The 20,982-nt window shown below is 42.0% G+C and overlaps 30 non-coding genes across 30 annotated transcripts; 15 read left to right on the forward strand and 15 right to left on the reverse strand.

Annotated features, from left to right (window-relative positions):
• The first annotated feature begins 141 nt into the window (after window positions 1–141).
• trnap-agg lies at window positions 142–213 on the forward strand. Its single transcript has one exon. It is a non-coding gene; the product is annotated as a tRNA-Pro (tRNA).
• Window positions 214–500: 287 nt separating this feature from the next.
• trnag-ucc lies at window positions 501–572 on the reverse strand. The gene has a single exon. It is a non-coding gene; the product is annotated as a tRNA-Gly (tRNA).
• Window positions 573–1,559: 987 nt separating this feature from the next.
• Window positions 1,560–1,631, forward strand: trnap-agg. The gene has a single exon. It is a non-coding gene; the product is annotated as a tRNA-Pro (tRNA).
• A 287-nt stretch (window positions 1,632–1,918) lies between these two features.
• Window positions 1,919–1,990, reverse strand: trnag-ucc. Its single transcript has one exon. It is a non-coding gene; the product is annotated as a tRNA-Gly (tRNA).
• Window positions 1,991–2,977: 987 nt separating this feature from the next.
• Window positions 2,978–3,049, forward strand: trnap-agg. Its single transcript has one exon. It is a non-coding gene; the product is annotated as a tRNA-Pro (tRNA).
• Window positions 3,050–3,336: 287 nt separating this feature from the next.
• Window positions 3,337–3,408, reverse strand: trnag-ucc. The gene has a single exon. It is a non-coding gene; the product is annotated as a tRNA-Gly (tRNA).
• A 989-nt stretch (window positions 3,409–4,397) lies between these two features.
• On the forward strand, window positions 4,398–4,469 carry trnap-agg. The gene has a single exon. It is a non-coding gene; the product is annotated as a tRNA-Pro (tRNA).
• Window positions 4,470–4,756: 287 nt separating this feature from the next.
• Window positions 4,757–4,828, reverse strand: trnag-ucc. Its single transcript has one exon. It is a non-coding gene; the product is annotated as a tRNA-Gly (tRNA).
• Window positions 4,829–5,817: 989 nt separating this feature from the next.
• trnap-agg lies at window positions 5,818–5,889 on the forward strand. Its single transcript has one exon. It is a non-coding gene; the product is annotated as a tRNA-Pro (tRNA).
• Window positions 5,890–6,176: 287 nt separating this feature from the next.
• On the reverse strand, window positions 6,177–6,248 carry trnag-ucc. The gene has a single exon. It is a non-coding gene; the product is annotated as a tRNA-Gly (tRNA).
• Window positions 6,249–7,237: 989 nt separating this feature from the next.
• Window positions 7,238–7,309, forward strand: trnap-agg. The gene has a single exon. It is a non-coding gene; the product is annotated as a tRNA-Pro (tRNA).
• Window positions 7,310–7,596: 287 nt separating this feature from the next.
• Window positions 7,597–7,668, reverse strand: trnag-ucc. Its single transcript has one exon. It is a non-coding gene; the product is annotated as a tRNA-Gly (tRNA).
• A 989-nt stretch (window positions 7,669–8,657) lies between these two features.
• Window positions 8,658–8,729, forward strand: trnap-agg. The gene has a single exon. It is a non-coding gene; the product is annotated as a tRNA-Pro (tRNA).
• A 287-nt stretch (window positions 8,730–9,016) lies between these two features.
• On the reverse strand, window positions 9,017–9,088 carry trnag-ucc. The gene has a single exon. It is a non-coding gene; the product is annotated as a tRNA-Gly (tRNA).
• Window positions 9,089–10,077: 989 nt separating this feature from the next.
• Window positions 10,078–10,149, forward strand: trnap-agg. The gene has a single exon. It is a non-coding gene; the product is annotated as a tRNA-Pro (tRNA).
• Window positions 10,150–10,436: 287 nt separating this feature from the next.
• Window positions 10,437–10,508, reverse strand: trnag-ucc. Its single transcript has one exon. It is a non-coding gene; the product is annotated as a tRNA-Gly (tRNA).
• Window positions 10,509–11,498: 990 nt separating this feature from the next.
• Window positions 11,499–11,570, forward strand: trnap-agg. The gene has a single exon. It is a non-coding gene; the product is annotated as a tRNA-Pro (tRNA).
• A 287-nt stretch (window positions 11,571–11,857) lies between these two features.
• Window positions 11,858–11,929, reverse strand: trnag-ucc. The gene has a single exon. It is a non-coding gene; the product is annotated as a tRNA-Gly (tRNA).
• Window positions 11,930–12,920: 991 nt separating this feature from the next.
• On the forward strand, window positions 12,921–12,992 carry trnap-agg. The gene has a single exon. It is a non-coding gene; the product is annotated as a tRNA-Pro (tRNA).
• Window positions 12,993–13,279: 287 nt separating this feature from the next.
• On the reverse strand, window positions 13,280–13,351 carry trnag-ucc. The gene has a single exon. It is a non-coding gene; the product is annotated as a tRNA-Gly (tRNA).
• A 989-nt stretch (window positions 13,352–14,340) lies between these two features.
• On the forward strand, window positions 14,341–14,412 carry trnap-agg. The gene has a single exon. It is a non-coding gene; the product is annotated as a tRNA-Pro (tRNA).
• Window positions 14,413–14,699: 287 nt separating this feature from the next.
• trnag-ucc lies at window positions 14,700–14,771 on the reverse strand. The gene has a single exon. It is a non-coding gene; the product is annotated as a tRNA-Gly (tRNA).
• A 989-nt stretch (window positions 14,772–15,760) lies between these two features.
• Window positions 15,761–15,832, forward strand: trnap-agg. Its single transcript has one exon. It is a non-coding gene; the product is annotated as a tRNA-Pro (tRNA).
• Window positions 15,833–16,119: 287 nt separating this feature from the next.
• trnag-ucc lies at window positions 16,120–16,191 on the reverse strand. Its single transcript has one exon. It is a non-coding gene; the product is annotated as a tRNA-Gly (tRNA).
• A 989-nt stretch (window positions 16,192–17,180) lies between these two features.
• Window positions 17,181–17,252, forward strand: trnap-agg. Its single transcript has one exon. It is a non-coding gene; the product is annotated as a tRNA-Pro (tRNA).
• A 290-nt stretch (window positions 17,253–17,542) lies between these two features.
• On the reverse strand, window positions 17,543–17,614 carry trnag-ucc. The gene has a single exon. It is a non-coding gene; the product is annotated as a tRNA-Gly (tRNA).
• Window positions 17,615–18,604: 990 nt separating this feature from the next.
• Window positions 18,605–18,676, forward strand: trnap-agg. Its single transcript has one exon. It is a non-coding gene; the product is annotated as a tRNA-Pro (tRNA).
• A 287-nt stretch (window positions 18,677–18,963) lies between these two features.
• On the reverse strand, window positions 18,964–19,035 carry trnag-ucc. Its single transcript has one exon. It is a non-coding gene; the product is annotated as a tRNA-Gly (tRNA).
• Window positions 19,036–20,024: 989 nt separating this feature from the next.
• trnap-agg lies at window positions 20,025–20,096 on the forward strand. Its single transcript has one exon. It is a non-coding gene; the product is annotated as a tRNA-Pro (tRNA).
• Window positions 20,097–20,383: 287 nt separating this feature from the next.
• Window positions 20,384–20,455, reverse strand: trnag-ucc. The gene has a single exon. It is a non-coding gene; the product is annotated as a tRNA-Gly (tRNA).
• Window positions 20,456–20,982: the final 527 nt, after the last annotated feature.

A 20,982-nucleotide genomic window follows, 5' to 3' on the forward strand; every position in this document is an offset into this window, starting at 1 on the left:
AAGAGTTTGGAAGACTGTCATGCTCACAAGTAAAGCACAAAACACTCACATGATGTTCAATCGTTCCAAGCACCGTGGACACGTCAATCGATATCTTCACTGACATTGCTGCAGAAAGAAAGAAAAACACTTTGGACATAAGGCTCGTTGGTCTAGGGGTATGATTCTCGCTTAGGGTGCGAGAGGTCCCGGGTTCAAATCCTGGATGAGCCCTTTTGCAGATCCTTGAACAAGCTCAGACAGGCAGATCTTTGGCCAATGGTCGGAATGCCAACTATCACCTCTTGGGCGCAGGACAAGGATGGCTGAATGGTTTTGGCGATGGACTGCAAATCTATTTTGATATGCACTTGTTGGTTCAACGTCGCACAACATTTATTAATTTAGATAAACTGAAGAATGTAGGAGCAATTCTAACTGCCACGAACAACGATAATGATTCAAATGTAATACACTTGAAATGACATCCAGGCCCTAAAACTAATGAATTTTTCATGCTCTGCATTGGCCAGGAATCAAACCCGGGTCAACTGCTTGGAAGGCAGCTATGCTCACCACTATACCACCAATGCTATGTGCTAGTCATTAGCAACATGGAGACATCGACTCATATCTTGACCGTCATTTTTGTGGAAATTGATCATTCTTTGACCAAAAGGATTGTTGGTTTAGGTGTATGATTATTGCTTAGGTTGCGAGAGGTCCCTGGTTAAAACATCTATCATTTTAATCAGTACAGGTTACCTTCAAATTAGGCCGTGACACTTGTGGGGAACGTAGGGCAAAACGGAGAACATTGCGACAAGTGGGGTCACATTACTTTGAAGCCCAAAGATTTTGGATTCTACAAACAGAAGTTGGCACATAGACTGTTCTGACTTCAGAGGAGTCTCCTGACACTTGTGGGGTATGTAGAGAAAAATCGAGAATACCACCGTGTTCGTGAGGCTCTCCCCTTTCCAGAGAGTGGTCATACGATTGCAGGTCAAACGGTTCGGAAGCTAGAGATGTTTTAGTGAGAAGACCGATTATAGGTATGTCTCGTAGTTTGACAAAAAACGATCTCGGTCCACCATCTTTCACTGCAGATATGGAGGGGTAACATAAGCAGTTGTGGAGGATGGAGACGGAAACGCTGAGTCTCAATCTCTCTCGTTGAACACTGATCTATTTGAATGGGTATTTTCAACATTAATTTACTTTGATTCACGTACCTTTGCGTCATTTGACTCAAAATAAACGAGTTCCATTCTTTTTGAAGTCTTATTTTTTCATCTCTCCTTAAAAAACGATTTGATCTCATTTTGCACTATATTCATTTATAAAAACTCGTCATCAGTTAGCAGTCGCGACTGAAGAAGACAGAATGTGAAAGACACAGCAGATGAACTACAGAAGATTTGAACTGAACCATGGTCAAGAGTTTGGAAGACTGTCATGCTCACAAGTAAAGCACAAAACACTCACATGATGTTCAATCGTTCCAAGCACCGTGGACACGTCAATCGATATCTTCACTGACATTGCTGCAGAAAGAAAGAAAAACACTTTGGACATAAGGCTCGTTGGTCTAGGGGTATGATTCTCGCTTAGGGTGCGAGAGGTCCCGGGTTCAAATCCTGGATGAGCCCTTTTGCAGATCCTTGAACAAGCTCAGACAGGCAGATCTTTGGCCAATGGTCGGAATGCCAACTATCACCTCTTGGGCGCAGGACAAGGATGGCTGAATGGTTTTGGCGATGGACTGCAAATCTATTTTGATATGCACTTGTTGGTTCAACGTCGCACAACATTTATTAATTTAGATAAACTGAAGAATGTAGGAGCAATTCTAACTGCCACGAACAACGATAATGATTCAAATGTAATACACTTGAAATGACATCCAGGCCCTAAAACTAATGAATTTTTCATGCTCTGCATTGGCCAGGAATCAAACCCGGGTCAACTGCTTGGAAGGCAGCTATGCTCACCACTATACCACCAATGCTATGTGCTAGTCATTAGCAACATGGAGACATCGACTCATATCTTGACCGTCATTTTTGTGGAAATTGATCATTCTTTGACCAAAAGGATTGTTGGTTTAGGTGTATGATTATTGCTTAGGTTGCGAGAGGTCCCTGGTTAAAACATCTATCATTTTAATCAGTACAGGTTACCTTCAAATTAGGCCGTGACACTTGTGGGGAACGTAGGGCAAAACGGAGAACATTGCGACAAGTGGGGTCACATTACTTTGAAGCCCAAAGATTTTGGATTCTACAAACAGAAGTTGGCACATAGACTGTTCTGACTTCAGAGGAGTCTCCTGACACTTGTGGGGTATGTAGAGAAAAATCGAGAATACCACCGTGTTCGTGAGGCTCTCCCCTTTCCAGAGAGTGGTCATACGAAATTGCAGGTCAAACGGTTCGGAAGCTAGAGATGTTTTAGTGAGAAGACCGATTATAGGTATGTCTCGTAGTTTGACAAAACGATCTCGGTCCACCATCTTTCACTGCAGATATGGAGGGGTAACATAAGCAGTTGTGGAGGATGGAGACGGAAACGCTGAGTCTCAATCTCTCTCGTTGAACACTGATCTATTTGAATGGGTATTTTCAACATTAATTTACTTTGATTCACGTACCTTTGCGTCATTTGACTCAAAATAAACGAGTTCCATTCTTTTTGAAGTCTTATTTTTTCATCTCTCCTTAAAAAACGATTTGATCTCATTTTGCACTATATTCATTTATAAAAACTCGTCATCAGTTAGCAGTCGCGACTGAAGAAGACAGAATGTGAAAGACACAGCAGATGAACTACAGAAGATTTGAACTGAACCATGGTCAAGAGTTTGGAAGACTGTCATGCTCACAAGTAAAGCACAAAACACTCACATGATGTTCAATCGTTCCAAGCACCGTGGACACGTCAATCAATATCTTCACTGACATTGCTGCAGAAAGAAAGAAAAACACTTTGGACATAAGGCTCGTTGGTCTAGGGGTATGATTCTCGCTTAGGGTGCGAGAGGTCCCGGGTTCAAATCCTGGATGAGCCCTTTTGCAGATCCTTGAACAAGCTCAGACAGGCAGATCTTTGGCCAATGGTCGGAATGCCAACTATCACCTCTTGGGCGCAGGACAAGGATGGCTGAATGGTTTTGGCGATGGACTGCAAATCTATTTTGATATGCACTTGTTGGTTCAACGTCGCACAACATTTATTAATTTAGATAAACTGAAGAATGTAGGAGCAATTCTAACTGCCACGAACAACGATAATGATTCAAATGTAATACACTTGAAATGACATCCAGGCCCTAAAACTAATGAATTTTTCATGCTCTGCATTGGCCAGGAATCAAACCCGGGTCAACTGCTTGGAAGGCAGCTATGCTCACCACTATACCACCAATGCTATGTGCTAGTCATTAGCAACATGGAGACATCGACTCATATCTTGACCGTCATTTTTGTGGAAATTGATCATTCTTTGACCAAAAGGATTGTTGGTTTAGGTGTATGATTATTGCTTAGGTTGCGAGAGGTCCCTGGTTAAAACATCTATCATTTTAATCAGTACAGGTTACCTTCAAATTAGGCCGTGACACTTGTGGGGAACGTAGGGCAAAACGGAGAACATTGCGACAAGTGGGGTCACATTACTTTGAAGCCCAAAGATTTTGGATTCTACAAACAGAAGTTGGCACATAGACTGTTCTGACTTCAGAGGAGTCTCCTGACACTTGTGGGGTATGTAGAGAAAAATCGAGAATACCACCGTGTTCGTGAGGCTCTCCCCTTTCCAGAGAGTGGTCATACGAAATTGCAGGTCAAACGGTTCGGAAGCTAGAGATGTTTTAGTGAGAAGACCGATTATAGGTATGTCTCGTAGTTTGACAAAAAACGATCTCGGTCCACCATCTTTCACTGCAGATATGGAGGGGTAACATAAGCAGTTGTGGAGGATGGAGACGGAAACGCTGAGTCTCAATCTCTCTCGTTGAACACTGATCTATTTGAATGGGTATTTTCAACATTAATTTACTTTGATTCACGTACCTTTGCGTCATTTGACTCAAAATAAACGAGTTCCATTCTTTTTGAAGTCTTATTTTTTCATCTCTCCTTAAAAAACGATTTGATCTCATTTTGCACTATATTCATTTATAAAAACTCGTCATCAGTTAGCAGTCGCGACTGAAGAAGACAGAATGTGAAAGACACAGCAGATGAACTACAGAAGATTTGAACTGAACCATGGTCAAGAGTTTGGAAGACTGTCATGCTCACAAGTAAAGCACAAAACACTCACATGATGTTCAATCGTTCCAAGCACCGTGGACACGTCAATCGATATCTTCACTGACATTGCTGCAGAAAGAAAGAAAAACACTTTGGACATAAGGCTCGTTGGTCTAGGGGTATGATTCTCGCTTAGGGTGCGAGAGGTCCCGGGTTCAAATCCTGGATGAGCCCTTTTGCAGATCCTTGAACAAGCTCAGACAGGCAGATCTTTGGCCAATGGTCGGAATGCCAACTATCACCTCTTGGGCGCAGGACAAGGATGGCTGAATGGTTTTGGCGATGGACTGCAAATCTATTTTGATATGCACTTGTTGGTTCAACGTCGCACAACATTTATTAATTTAGATAAACTGAAGAATGTAGGAGCAATTCTAACTGCCACGAACAACGATAATGATTCAAATGTAATACACTTGAAATGACATCCAGGCCCTAAAACTAATGAATTTTTCATGCTCTGCATTGGCCAGGAATCAAACCCGGGTCAACTGCTTGGAAGGCAGCTATGCTCACCACTATACCACCAATGCTATGTGCTAGTCATTAGCAACATGGAGACATCGACTCATATCTTGACCGTCATTTTTGTGGAAATTGATCATTCTTTGACCAAAAGGATTGTTGGTTTAGGTGTATGATTATTGCTTAGGTTGCGAGAGGTCCCTGGTTAAAACATCTATCATTTTAATCAGTACAGGTTACCTTCAAATTAGGCCGTGACACTTGTGGGGAACGTAGGGCAAAACGGAGAACATTGCGACAAGTGGGGTCACATTACTTTGAAGCCCAAAGATTTTGGATTCTACAAACAGAAGTTGGCACATAGACTGTTCTGACTTCAGAGGAGTCTCCTGACACTTGTGGGGTATGTAGAGAAAAATCGAGAATACCACCGTGTTCGTGAGGCTCTCCCCTTTCCAGAGAGTGGTCATACGAAATTGCAGGTCAAACGGTTCGGAAGCTAGAGATGTTTTAGTGAGAAGACCGATTATAGGTATGTCTCGTAGTTTGACAAAAAACGATCTCGGTCCACCATCTTTCACTGCAGATATGGAGGGGTAACATAAGCAGTTGTGGAGGATGGAGACGGAAACGCTGAGTCTCAATCTCTCTCGTTGAACACTGATCTATTTGAATGGGTATTTTCAACATTAATTTACTTTGATTCACGTACCTTTGCGTCATTTGACTCAAAATAAACGAGTTCCATTCTTTTTGAAGTCTTATTTTTTCATCTCTCCTTAAAAAACGATTTGATCTCATTTTGCACTATATTCATTTATAAAAACTCGTCATCAGTTAGCAGTCGCGACTGAAGAAGACAGAATGTGAAAGACACAGCAGATGAACTACAGAAGATTTGAACTGAACCATGGTCAAGAGTTTGGAAGACTGTCATGCTCACAAGTAAAGCACAAAACACTCACATGATGTTCAATCGTTCCAAGCACCGTGGACACGTCAATCAATATCTTCACTGACATTGCTGCAGAAAGAAAGAAAAACACTTTGGACATAAGGCTCGTTGGTCTAGGGGTATGATTCTCGCTTAGGGTGCGAGAGGTCCCGGGTTCAAATCCTGGATGAGCCCTTTTGCAGATCCTTGAACAAGCTCAGACAGGCAGATCTTTGGCCAATGGTCGGAATGCCAACTATCACCTCTTGGGCGCAGGACAAGGATGGCTGAATGGTTTTGGCGATGGACTGCAAATCTATTTTGATATGCACTTGTTGGTTCAACGTCGCACAACATTTATTAATTTAGATAAACTGAAGAATGTAGGAGCAATTCTAACTGCCACGAACAACGATAATGATTCAAATGTAATACACTTGAAATGACATCCAGGCCCTAAAACTAATGAATTTTTCATGCTCTGCATTGGCCAGGAATCAAACCCGGGTCAACTGCTTGGAAGGCAGCTATGCTCACCACTATACCACCAATGCTATGTGCTAGTCATTAGCAACATGGAGACATCGACTCATATCTTGACCGTCATTTTTGTGGAAATTGATCATTCTTTGACCAAAAGGATTGTTGGTTTAGGTGTATGATTATTGCTTAGGTTGCGAGAGGTCCCTGGTTAAAACATCTATCATTTTAATCAGTACAGGTTACCTTCAAATTAGGCCGTGACACTTGTGGGGAACGTAGGGCAAAACGGAGAACATTGCGACAAGTGGGGTCACATTACTTTGAAGCCCAAAGATTTTGGATTCTACAAACAGAAGTTGGCACATAGACTGTTCTGACTTCAGAGGAGTCTCCTGACACTTGTGGGGTATGTAGAGAAAAATCGAGAATACCACCGTGTTCGTGAGGCTCTCCCCTTTCCAGAGAGTGGTCATACGAAATTGCAGGTCAAACGGTTCGGAAGCTAGAGATGTTTTAGTGAGAAGACCGATTATAGGTATGTCTCGTAGTTTGACAAAAAACGATCTCGGTCCACCATCTTTCACTGCAGATATGGAGGGGTAACATAAGCAGTTGTGGAGGATGGAGACGGAAACGCTGAGTCTCAATCTCTCTCGTTGAACACTGATCTATTTGAATGGGTATTTTCAACATTAATTTACTTTGATTCACGTACCTTTGCGTCATTTGACTCAAAATAAACGAGTTCCATTCTTTTTGAAGTCTTATTTTTTCATCTCTCCTTAAAAAACGATTTGATCTCATTTTGCACTATATTCATTTATAAAAACTCGTCATCAGTTAGCAGTCGCGACTGAAGAAGACAGAATGTGAAAGACACAGCAGATGAACTACAGAAGATTTGAACTGAACCATGGTCAAGAGTTTGGAAGACTGTCATGCTCACAAGTAAAGCACAAAACACTCACATGATGTTCAATCGTTCCAAGCACCGTGGACACGTCAATCAATATCTTCACTGACATTGCTGCAGAAAGAAAGAAAAACACTTTGGACATAAGGCTCGTTGGTCTAGGGGTATGATTCTCGCTTAGGGTGCGAGAGGTCCCGGGTTCAAATCCTGGATGAGCCCTTTTGCAGATCCTTGAACAAGCTCAGACAGGCAGATCTTTGGCCAATGGTCGGAATGCCAACTATCACCTCTTGGGCGCAGGACAAGGATGGCTGAATGGTTTTGGCGATGGACTGCAAATCTATTTTGATATGCACTTGTTGGTTCAACGTCGCACAACATTTATTAATTTAGATAAACTGAAGAATGTAGGAGCAATTCTAACTGCCACGAACAACGATAATGATTCAAATGTAATACACTTGAAATGACATCCAGGCCCTAAAACTAATGAATTTTTCATGCTCTGCATTGGCCAGGAATCAAACCCGGGTCAACTGCTTGGAAGGCAGCTATGCTCACCACTATACCACCAATGCTATGTGCTAGTCATTAGCAACATGGAGACATCGACTCATATCTTGACCGTCATTTTTGTGGAAATTGATCATTCTTTGACCAAAAGGATTGTTGGTTTAGGTGTATGATTATTGCTTAGGTTGCGAGAGGTCCCTGGTTAAAACATCTATCATTTTAATCAGTACAGGTTACCTTCAAATTAGGCCGTGACACTTGTGGGGAACGTAGGGCAAAACGGAGAACATTGCGACAAGTGGGGTCACATTACTTTGAAGCCCAAAGATTTTGGATTCTACAAACAGAAGTTGGCACATAGACTGTTCTGACTTCAGAGGAGTCTCCTGACACTTGTGGGGTATGTAGAGAAAAATCGAGAATACCACCGTGTTCGTGAGGCTCTCCCCTTTCCAGAGAGTGGTCATACGAAATTGCAGGTCAAACGGTTCGGAAGCTAGAGATGTTTTAGTGAGAAGACCGATTATAGGTATGTCTCGTAGTTTGACAAAAAACGATCTCGGTCCACCATCTTTCACTGCAGATATGGAGGGGTAACATAAGCAGTTGTGGAGGATGGAGACGGAAACGCTGAGTCTCAATCTCTCTCGTTGAACACTGATCTATTTGAATGGGTATTTTCAACATTAATTTACTTTGATTCACGTACCTTTGCGTCATTTGACTCAAAATAAACGAGTTCCATTCTTTTTGAAGTCTTATTTTTTCATCTCTCCTTAAAAAACGATTTGATCTCATTTTGCACTATATTCATTTATAAAAACTCGTCATCAGTTAGCAGTCGCGACTGAAGAAGACAGAATGTGAAAGACACAGCAGATGAACTACAGAAGATTTGAACTGAACCATGGTCAAGAGTTTGGAAGACTGTCATGCTCACAAGTAAAGCACAAAACACTCACATGATGTTCAATCGTTCCAAGCACCGTGGACACGTCAATCAATATCTTCACTGACATTGCTGCAGAAAGAAAGAAAAACACTTTGGACATAAGGCTCGTTGGTCTAGGGGTATGATTCTCGCTTAGGGTGCGAGAGGTCCCGGGTTCAAATCCTGGATGAGCCCTTTTGCAGATCCTTGAACAAGCTCAGACAGGCAGATCTTTGGCCAATGGTCGGAATGCCAACTATCACCTCTTGGGCGCAGGACAAGGATGGCTGAATGGTTTTGGCGATGGACTGCAAATCTATTTTGATATGCACTTGTTGGTTCAACGTCGCACAACATTTATTAATTTAGATAAACTGAAGAATGTAGGAGCAATTCTAACTGCCACGAACAACGATAATGATTCAAATGTAATACACTTGAAATGACATCCAGGCCCTAAAACTAATGAATTTTTCATGCTCTGCATTGGCCAGGAATCAAACCCGGGTCAACTGCTTGGAAGGCAGCTATGCTCACCACTATACCACCAATGCTATGTGCTAGTCATTAGCAACATGGAGACATCGACTCATATCTTGACCGTCATTTTTGTGGAAATTGATCATTCTTTGACCAAAAGGATTGTTGGTTTAGGTGTATGATTATTGCTTAGGTTGCGAGAGGTCCCTGGTTAAAACATCTATCATTTTAATCAGTACAGGTTACCTTCAAATTAGGCCGTGACACTTGTGGGGAACGTAGGGCAAAACGGAGAACATTGCGACAAGTGGGGTCACATTACTTTGAAGCCCAAAGATTTTGGATTCTACAAACAGAAGTTGGCACATAGACTGTTCTGACTTCAGAGGAGTCTCCTGACACTTGTGGGGTATGTAGAGAAAAATCGAGAATACCACCGTGTTCGTGAGGCTCTCCCCTTTCCAGAGAGTGGTCATACGAAATTGCAGGTCAAACGGTTCGGAAGCTAGAGATGTTTTAGTGAGAAGACCGATTATAGGTATGTCTCGTAGTTTGACAAAAAACGATCTCGGTCCACCATCTTTCACTGCAGATATGGAGGGGTAACATAAGCAGTTGTGGAGGATGGAGACGGAAACGCTGAGTCTCAATCTCTCTCGTTGAACACTGATCTATTTGAATGGGTATTTTCAACATTAATTTACTTTGATTCACGTACCTTTGCGTCATTTGACTCAAAATAAACGAGTTCCATTCTTTTTGAAGTCTTATTTTTTCATCTCTCCTTAAAAAACGATTTGATCTCATTTTGCACTATATTCATTTATAAAAACTCGTCATCAGTTAGCAGTCGCGACTGAAGAAGACAGAATGTGAAAGACACAGCAGATGAACTACAGAAGATTTGAACTGAACCATGGTCAAGAGTTTGGAAGACTGTCATGCTCACAAGTAAAGCACAAAACACTCACATGATGTTCAATCGTTCCAAGCACCGTGGACACGTCAATCAATATCTTCACTGACATTGCTGCAGAAAGAAAGAAAAACACTTTGGACATAAGGCTCGTTGGTCTAGGGGTATGATTCTCGCTTAGGGTGCGAGAGGTCCCGGGTTCAAATCCTGGATGAGCCCTTTTGCAGATCCTTGAACAAGCTCAGACAGGCAGATCTTTGGCCAATGGTCGGAATGCCAACTATCACCTCTTGGGCGCAGGACAAGGATGGCTGAATGGTTTTGGCGATGGACTGCAAATCTATTTTGATATGCACTTGTTGGTTCAACGTCGCACAACATTTATTAATTTAGATAAACTGAAGAATGTAGGAGCAATTCTAACTGCCACGAACAACGATAATGATTCAAATGTAATACACTTGAAATGACATCCAGGCCCTAAAACTAATGAATTTTTCATGCTCTGCATTGGCCAGGAATCAAACCCGGGTCAACTGCTTGGAAGGCAGCTATGCTCACCACTATACCACCAATGCTATGTGCTAGTCATTAGCAACATGGAGACATCGACTCATATCTTGACCGTCATTTTTGTGGAAATTGATCATTCTTTGACCAAAAGGATTGTTGGTTTAGGTGTATGATTATTGCTTAGGTTGCGAGAGGTCCCTGGTTAAAACATCTATCATTTTAATCAGTACAGGTTACCTTCAAATTAGGCCGTGACACTTGTGGGGAACGTAGGGCAAAACGGAGAACATTGCGACAAGTGGGGTCACATTACTTTGAAGCCCAAAGATTTTGGATTCTACAAACAGAAGTTGGCACATAGACTGTTCTGACTTCAGAGGAGTCTCCTGACACTTGTGGGGTATGTAGAGAAAAATCGAGAATACCACCGTGTTCGTGAGGCTCTCCCCTTTCCAGAGAGTGGTCATACGAAATTGCAGGTCAAACGGTTCGGAAGCTAGAGATGTTTTAGTGAGAAGACCGATTATAGGTATGTCTCTCGTAGTTTGACAAAAACGATCTCGGTCCACCATCTTTCACTGCAGATATGGAGGGGTAACATAAGCAGTTGTGGAGGATGGAGACGGAAACGCTGAGTCTCAATCTCTCTCGTTGAACACTGATCTATTTGAATGGGTATTTTCAACATTAATTTACTTTGATTCACGTACCTTTGCGTCATTTGACTCAAAATAAACGAGTTCCATTCTTTTTGAAGTCTTATTTTTTCATCTCTCCTTAAAAAACGATTTGATCTCATTTTGCACTATATTCATTTATAAAAACTCGTCATCAGTTAGCAGTCGCGACTGAAGAAGACAGAATGTGAAAGACACAGCAGATGAACTACAGAAGATTTGAACTGAACCATGGTCAAGAGTTTGGAAGACTGTCATGCTCACAAGTAAAGCACAAAACACTCACATGATGTTCAATCGTTCCAAGCACCGTGGACACGTCAATCAATATCTTCACTGACATTGCTGCAGAAAGAAAGAAAAACACTTTGGACATAAGGCTCGTTGGTCTAGGGGTATGATTCTCGCTTAGGGTGCGAGAGGTCCCGGGTTCAAATCCTGGATGAGCCCTTTTGCAGATCCTTGAACAAGCTCAGACAGGCAGATCTTTGGCCAATGGTCGGAATGCCAACTATCACCTCTTGGGCGCAGGACAAGGATGGCTGAATGGTTTTGGCGATGGACTGCAAATCTATTTTGATATGCACTTGTTGGTTCAACGTCGCACAACATTTATTAATTTAGATAAACTGAAGAATGTAGGAGCAATTCTAACTGCCACGAACAACGATAATGATTCAAATGTAATACACTTGAAATGACATCCAGGCCCTAAAACTAATGAATTTTTCATGCTCTGCATTGGCCAGGAATCAAACCCGGGTCAACTGCTTGGAAGGCAGCTATGCTCACCACTATACCACCAATGCTATGTGCTAGTCATTAGCAACATGGAGACATCGACTCATATCTTGACCGTCATTTTTGTGGAAATTGATCATTCTTTGACCAAAAGGATTGTTGGTTTAGGTGTATGATTATTGCTTAGGTTGCGAGAGGTCCCTGGTTAAAACATCTATCATTTTAATCAGTACAGGTTACCTTCAAATTAGGCCGTGACACTTGTGGGGAACGTAGGGCAAAACGGAGAACATTGCGACAAGTGGGGTCACATTACTTTGAAGCCCAAAGATTTTGGATTCTACAAACAGAAGTTGGCACATAGACTGTTCTGACTTCAGAGGAGTCTCCTGACACTTGTGGGGTATGTAGAGAAAAATCGAGAATACCACCGTGTTCGTGAGGCTCTCCCCTTTCCAGAGAGTGGTCATACGAAATTGCAGGTCAAACGGTTCGGAAGCTAGAGATGTTTTAGTGAGAAGACCGATTATAGGTATGTCTCGTAGTTTGACAAAAAACGATCTCGGTCCACCATCTTTCACTGCAGATATGGAGGGGTAACATAAGCAGTTGTGTGGAGGATGGAGACGGAAACGCTGAGTCTCAATCTCTCTCGTTGAACACTGATCTATTTGAATGGGTATTTTCAACATTAATTTACTTTGATTCACGTACCTTTGCGTCATTTGACTCAAAATAAACGAGTTCCATTCTTTTTGAAGTCTTATTTTTTCATCTCTCCTTAAAAAACGATTTGATCTCATTTTGCACTATATTCATTTATAAAAACTCGTCATCAGTTAGCAGTCGCGACTGAAGAAGACAGAATGTGAAAGACACAGCAGATGAACTACAGAAGATTTGAACTGAACCATGGTCAAGAGTTTGGAAGACTGTCATGCTCACAAGTAAAGCACAAAACACTCACATGATGTTCAATCGTTCCAAGCACCGTGGACACGTCAATCAATATCTTCACTGACATTGCTGCAGAAAGAAAGAAAAACACTTTGGACATAAGGCTCGTTGGTCTAGGGGTATGATTCTCGCTTAGGGTGCGAGAGGTCCCGGGTTCAAATCCTGGATGAGCCCTTTTGCAGATCCTTGAACAAGCTCAGACAGGCAGATCTTTGGCCAATGGTCGGAATGCCAACTATCACCTCTTGGGCGCAGGACAAGGATGGCTGAATGGTTTTGGCGATGGACTGCAAATCTATTTTGATATGCACTTGTTGGTTCAACGTCGCACAACATTTATTAATTTAGATAAACTGAAGAATGTAGGAGCAATTCTAACTGCCACGAACAACGATAATGATTCAAATGTAATACACTTGAAATGACATCCAGGCCCTAAAACTAATGAATTTTTCATGCTCTGCATTGGCCAGGAATCAAACCCGGGTCAACTGCTTGGAAGGCAGCTATGCTCACCACTATACCACCAATGCTATGTGCTAGTCATTAGCAACATGGAGACATCGACTCATATCTTGACCGTCATTTTTGTGGAAATTGATCATTCTTTGACCAAAAGGATTGTTGGTTTAGGTGTATGATTATTGCTTAGGTTGCGAGAGGTCCCTGGTTAAAACATCTATCATTTTAATCAGTACAGGTTACCTTCAAATTAGGCCGTGACACTTGTGGGGAACGTAGGGCAAAACGGAGAACATTGCGACAAGTGGGGTCACATTACTTTGAAGCCCAAAGATTTTGGATTCTACAAACAGAAGTTGGCACATAGACTGTTCTGACTTCAGAGGAGTCTCCTGACACTTGTGGGGTATGTAGAGAAAAATCGAGAATACCACCGTGTTCGTGAGGCTCTCCCCTTTCCAGAGAGTGGTCATACGAAATTGCAGGTCAAACGGTTCGGAAGCTAGAGATGTTTTAGTGAGAAGACCGATTATAGGTATGTCTCGTAGTTTGACAAAAAACGATCTCGGTCCACCATCTTTCACTGCAGATATGGAGGGGTAACATAAGCAGTTGTGGAGGATGGAGACGGAAACGCTGAGTCTCAATCTCTCTCGTTGAACACTGATCTATTTGAATGGGTATTTTCAACATTAATTTACTTTGATTCACGTACCTTTGCGTCATTTGACTCAAAATAAACGAGTTCCATTCTTTTTGAAGTCTTATTTTTTCATCTCTCCTTAAAAAACGATTTGATCTCATTTTGCACTATATTCATTTATAAAAACTCGTCATCAGTTAGCAGTCGCGACTGAAGAAGACAGAATGTGAAAGACACAGCAGATGAACTACAGAAGATTTGAACTGAACCATGGTCAAGAGTTTGGAAGACTGTCATGCTCACAAGTAAAGCACAAAACACTCACATGATGTTCAATCGTTCCAAGCACCGTGGACACGTCAATCAATATCTTCACTGACATTGCTGCAGAAAGAAAGAAAAACACTTTGGACATAAGGCTCGTTGGTCTAGGGGTATGATTCTCGCTTAGGGTGCGAGAGGTCCCGGGTTCAAATCCTGGATGAGCCCTTTTGCAGATCCTTGAACAAGCTCAGACAGGCAGATCTTTGGCCAATGGTCGGAATGCCAACTATCACCTCTTGGGCGCAGGACAAGGATGGCTGAATGGTTTTGGCGATGGACTGCAAATCTATTTTGATATGCACTTGTTGGTTCAACGTCGCACAACATTTATTAATTTAGATAAACTGAAGAATGTAGGAGCAATTCTAACTGCCACGAACAACGATAATGATTCAAATGTAATACACTTGAAATGACATCCAGGCCCTAAAACTAATGAATTTTTCATGCTCTGCATTGGCCAGGAATCAAACCCGGGTCAACTGCTTGGAAGGCAGCTATGCTCACCACTATACCACCAATGCTATGTGCTAGTCATTAGCAACATGGAGACATCGACTCATATCTTGACCGTCATTTTTGTGGAAATTGATCATTCTTTGACCAAAAGGATTGTTGGTTTAGGTGTATGATTATTGCTTAGGTTGCGAGAGGTCCCTGGTTAAAACATCTATCATTTTAATCAGTACAGGTTACCTTCAAATTAGGCCGTGACACTTGTGGGGAACGTAGGGCAAAACGGAGAACATTGCGACAAGTGGGGTCACATTACTTTGAAGCCCAAAGATTTTGGATTCTACAAACAGAAGTTGGCACATAGACTGTTCTGACTTCAGAGGAGTCTCCTGACACTTGTGGGGTATGTAGAGAAAAATCGAGAATACCACCGTGTTCGTGAGGCTCTCCCCTTTCCAGAGAGTGGTCATACGAAATTGCAGGTCAAACGGTTCGGAAGCTAGAGATGTTTTAGTGAGAAGACCGATTATAGGTATGTCTCGTAGTTTGACAAAAAACGATCTCGGTCCACCATCTTTCACTGCAGATATGGAGGGGTAACATAAGCAGTTGTGGAGGATGGAGACGGAAACGCTGAGTCTCAATCTCTCTCGTTGAACACTGATCTATTTGAATGGGTATTTTCAACATTAATTTACTTTGATTCACGTACCTTTGCGTCATTTGACTCAAAATAAACGAGTTCCATTCTTTTTGAAGTCTTATTTTTTCATCTCTCCTTAAAAAACGATTTGATCTCATTTTGCACTATATTCATTTATAAAAACTCGTCATCAGTTAGCAGTCGCGACTGAAGAAGACAGAATGTGAAAGACACAGCAGATGAACTACAGAAGATTTGAACTGAACCATGGTCAAGAGTTTGGAAGACTGTCATGCTCACAAGTAAAGCACAAAACACTCACATGATGTTCAATCGTTCCAAGCACCGTGGACACGTCAATCAATATCTTCACTGACATTGCTGCAGAAAGAAAGAAAAACACTTTGGACATAAGGCTCGTTGGTCTAGGGGTATGATTCTCGCTTAGGGTGCGAGAGGTCCCGGGTTCAAATCCTGGATGAGCCCTTTTGCAGATCCTTGAACAAGCTCAGACAGGCAGATCTTTGGCCAATGGTCGGAATGCCAACTATCACCTCTTGGGCGCAGGACAAGGATGGCTGAATGGTTTTGGCGATGGACTGCAAATCTATTTTGATATGCACTTGTTGGTTCAACGTCGCACAACATTTATTAATTTAGATAAACTGAAGAATGTAGGAGCAATTCTAACTGCCACGAACAACGATAATGATTCAAATGTAATACACTTGAAATGACATCCAGGCCCTAAAACTAATGAATTTTTCATGCTCTGCATTGGCCAGGAATCAAACCCGGGTCAACTGCTTGGAAGGCAGCTATGCTCACCACTATACCACCAATGCTATGTGCTAGTCATTAGCAACATGGAGACATCGACTCATATCTTGACCGTCATTTTTGTGGAAATTGATCATTCTTTGACCAAAAGGATTGTTGGTTTAGGTGTATGATTATTGCTTAGGTTGCGAGAGGTCCCTGGTTAAAACATCTATCATTTTAATCAGTACAGGTTACCTTCAAATTAGGCCGTGACACTTGTGGGGAACGTAGGGCAAAACGGAGAACATTGCGACAAGTGGGGTCACATTACTTTGAAGCCCAAAGATTTTGGATTCTACAAACAGAAGTTGGCACATAGACTGTTCTGACTTCAGAGGAGTCTCCTGACACTTGTGGGGTATGTAGAGAAAAATCGAGAATACCACCGTGTTCGTGAGGCTCTCCCCTTTCCAGAGAGTGGTCATACGAAATTGCAGGTCAAACGGTTCGGAAGCTAGAGATGTTTTAGTGAGAAGACCGATTATAGGTATGTCTCGTAGTTTGACAAAAAACGATCTCGGTCCACCATCTTTCACTGCAGATATGGAGGGGTAACATAAGCAGTTGTGGAGGATGGAGACGGAAACGCTGAGTCTCAATCTCTCTCGTTGAACACTGATCTATTTGAATGGGTATTTTCAACATTAATTTACTTTGATTCACGTACCTTTGCGTCATTTGACTCAAAATAAACGAGTTCCATTCTTTTTGAAGTCTTATTTTTTCATCTCTCCTTAAAAAACGATTTGATCTCATTTTGCACTATATTCATTTATAAAAACTCGTCATCAGTTAGCAGTCGCGACTGAAGAAGACAGAATGTGAAAGACACAGCAGATGAACTACAGAAGATTTGAACTGAACCATGGTCAAGAGTTTGGAAGACTGTCATGCTCACAAGTAAAGCACAAAACACTCACATGATGTTCAATCGTTCCAAGCACCGTGGACACGTCAATCAATATCTTCACTGACATTGCTGCAGAAAGAAAGAAAAACACTTTGGACATAAGGCTCGTTGGTCTAGGGGTATGATTCTCGCTTAGGGTGCGAGAGGTCCCGGGTTCAAATCCTGGATGAGCCCTTTTGCAGATCCTTGAACAAGCTCAGACAGGCAGATCTTTGGCCAATGGTCGGAATGCCAACTATCACCTCTTGGGCGCAGGACAAGGATGGCTGAATGGTTTTGGCGATGGACTGCAAATCTATTTTGATATGCACTTGTTGGTTCAACGTCGCACAACATTTATTAATTTAGATAAACTGAAGAATGTAGGAGCAATTCTAACTGCCACGAACAACGATAATAATGATTCAAATGTAATACACTTGAAATGACATCCAGGCCCTAAAACTAATGAATTTTTCATGCTCTGCATTGGCCAGGAATCAAACCCGGGTCAACTGCTTGGAAGGCAGCTATGCTCACCACTATACCACCAATGCTATGTGCTAGTCATTAGCAACATGGAGACATCGACTCATATCTTGACCGTCATTTTTGTGGAAATTGATCATTCTTTGACCAAAAGGATTGTTGGTTTAGGTGTATGATTATTGCTTAGGTTGCGAGAGGTCCCTGGTTAAAACATCTATCATTTTAATCAGTACAGGTTACCTTCAAATTAGGCCGTGACACTTGTGGGGAACGTAGGGCAAAACGGAGAACATTGCGACAAGTGGGGTCACATTACTTTGAAGCCCAAAGATTTTGGATTCTACAAACAGAAGTTGGCACATAGACTGTTCTGACTTCAGAGGAGTCTCCTGACACTTGTGGGGTATGTAGAGAAAAATCGAGAATACCACCGTGTTCGTGAGGCTCTCCCCTTTCCAGAGAGTGGTCATACGAAATTGCAGGTCAAACGGTTCGGAAGCTAGAGATGTTTTAGTGAGAAGACCGATTATAGGTATGTCTCGTAGTTTGACAAAAAACGATCTCGGTCCACCATCTTTCACTGCAGATATGGAGGGGTAACATAAGCAGTTGTGGAGGATGGAGACGGAAACGCTGAGTCTCAATCTCTCTCGTTGAACACTGATCTATTTGAATGGGTATTTTCAACATTAATTTACTTTGATTCACGTACCTTTGCGTCATTTGACTCAAAATAAACGAGTTCCATTCTTTTTGAAGTCTTATTTTTTCATCTCTCCTTAAAAAACGATTTGATCTCATTTTGCACTATATTCATTTATAAAAACTCGTCATCAGTTAGCAGTCGCGACTGAAGAAGACAGAATGTGAAAGACACAGCAGATGAACTACAGAAGATTTGAACTGAACCATGGTCAAGAGTTTGGAAGACTGTCATGCTCACAAGTAAAGCACAAAACACTCACATGATGTTCAATCGTTCCAAGCACCGTGGACACGTCAATCGATATCTTCACTGACATTGCTGCAGAAAGAAAGAAAAAACACTTTGGACATAAGGCTCGTTGGTCTAGGGGTATGATTCTCGCTTAGGGTGCGAGAGGTCCCGGGTTCAAATCCTGGATGAGCCCTTTTGCAGATCCTTGAACAAGCTCAGACAGGCAGATCTTTGGCCAATGGTCGGAATGCCAACTATCACCTCTTGGGCGCAGGACAAGGATGGCTGAATGGTTTTGGCGATGGACTGCAAATCTATTTTGATATGCACTTGTTGGTTCAACGTCGCACAACATTTATTAATTTAGATAAACTGAAGAATGTAGGAGCAATTCTAACTGCCACGAACAACGATAATGATTCAAATGTAATACACTTGAAATGACATCCAGGCCCTAAAACTAATGAATTTTTCATGCTCTGCATTGGCCAGGAATCAAACCCGGGTCAACTGCTTGGAAGGCAGCTATGCTCACCACTATACCACCAATGCTATGTGCTAGTCATTAGCAACATGGAGACATCGACTCATATCTTGACCGTCATTTTTGTGGAAATTGATCATTCTTTGACCAAAAGGATTGTTGGTTTAGGTGTATGATTATTGCTTAGGTTGCGAGAGGTCCCTGGTTAAAACATCTATCATTTTAATCAGTACAGGTTACCTTCAAATTAGGCCGTGACACTTGTGGGGAACGTAGGGCAAAACGGAGAACATTGCGACAAGTGGGGTCACATTACTTTGAAGCCCAAAGATTTTGGATTCTACAAACAGAAGTTGGCACATAGACTGTTCTGACTTCAGAGGAGTCTCCTGACACTTGTGGGGTATGTAGAGAAAAATCGAGAATACCACCGTGTTCGTGAGGCTCTCCCCTTTCCAGAGAGTGGTCATACGAAATTGCAGGTCAAACGGTTCGGAAGCTAGAGATGTTTTAGTGAGAAGACCGATTATAGGTATGTCTCGTAGTTTGACAAAAAACGATCTCGGTCCACCATCTTTCACTGCAGATATGGAGGGGTAACATAAGCAGTTGTGGAGGATGGAGACGGAAACGCTGAGTCTCAATCTCTCTCGTTGAACACTGATCTATTTGAATGGGTATTTTCAACATTAATTTACTTTGATTCACGTACCTTTGCGTCATTTGACTCAAAATAAACGAGTTCCATTCTTTTTGAAGTCTTATTTTTTCATCTCTCCTTAAAAAACGATTTGATCTCATTTTGCACTATATTCATTTATAAAAACTCGTCATCAGTTAGCAGTCGCGACTGAAGAAGACAGAATGTGAAAGACACAGCAGATGAACTACAGAAGATTTGAACTGAACCATGGTCAAGAGTTTGGAAGACTGTCATGCTCACAAGTAAAGCACAAAACACTCACATGATGTTCAATCGTTCCAAGCACCGTGGACACGTCAATCGATATCTTCACTGACATTGCTGCAGAAAGAAAGAAAAACACTTTGGACATAAGGCTCGTTGGTCTAGGGGTATGATTCTCGCTTAGGGTGCGAGAGGTCCCGGGTTCAAATCCTGGATGAGCCCTTTTGCAGATCCTTGAACAAGCTCAGACAGGCAGATCTTTGGCCAATGGTCGGAATGCCAACTATCACCTCTTGGGCGCAGGACAAGGATGGCTGAATGGTTTTGGCGATGGACTGCAAATCTATTTTGATATGCACTTGTTGGTTCAACGTCGCACAACATTTATTAATTTAGATAAACTGAAGAATGTAGGAGCAATTCTAACTGCCACGAACAACGATAATGATTCAAATGTAATACACTTGAAATGACATCCAGGCCCTAAAACTAATGAATTTTTCATGCTCTGCATTGGCCAGGAATCAAACCCGGGTCAACTGCTTGGAAGGCAGCTATGCTCACCACTATACCACCAATGCTATGTGCTAGTCATTAGCAACATGGAGACATCGACTCATATCTTGACCGTCATTTTTGTGGAAATTGATCATTCTTTGACCAAAAGGATTGTTGGTTTAGGTGTATGATTATTGCTTAGGTTGCGAGAGGTCCCTGGTTAAAACATCTATCATTTTAATCAGTACAGGTTACCTTCAAATTAGGCCGTGACACTTGTGGGGAACGTAGGGCAAAACGGAGAACATTGCGACAAGTGGGGTCACATTACTTTGAAGCCCAAAGATTTTGGATTCTACAAACAGAAGTTGGCACATAGACTGTTCTGACTTCAGAGGAGTCTCCTGACACTTGTGGGGTATGTAGAGAAAAATCGAGAATACCACCGTGTTCGTGAGGCTCTCCCCTTTCCAGAGAGTGGTCATACGAAATTGCAGGTCAAACGGTTCGGAAGCTAGAGATGTTTTAGTGAGAAGACCGATTATAGGTATGTCTCGTAGTTTGACAAAAAACGATCTCGGTCCACCATCTTTCACTGCAGATATGGAGG

Source organism: Oncorhynchus gorbuscha, linkage group LG03 (assembly GCF_021184085.1).
Source record: "Oncorhynchus gorbuscha isolate QuinsamMale2020 ecotype Even-year linkage group LG03, OgorEven_v1.0, whole genome shotgun sequence".
NCBI lineage: Eukaryota > Metazoa > Chordata > Actinopteri > Salmoniformes > Salmonidae > Oncorhynchus > Oncorhynchus gorbuscha.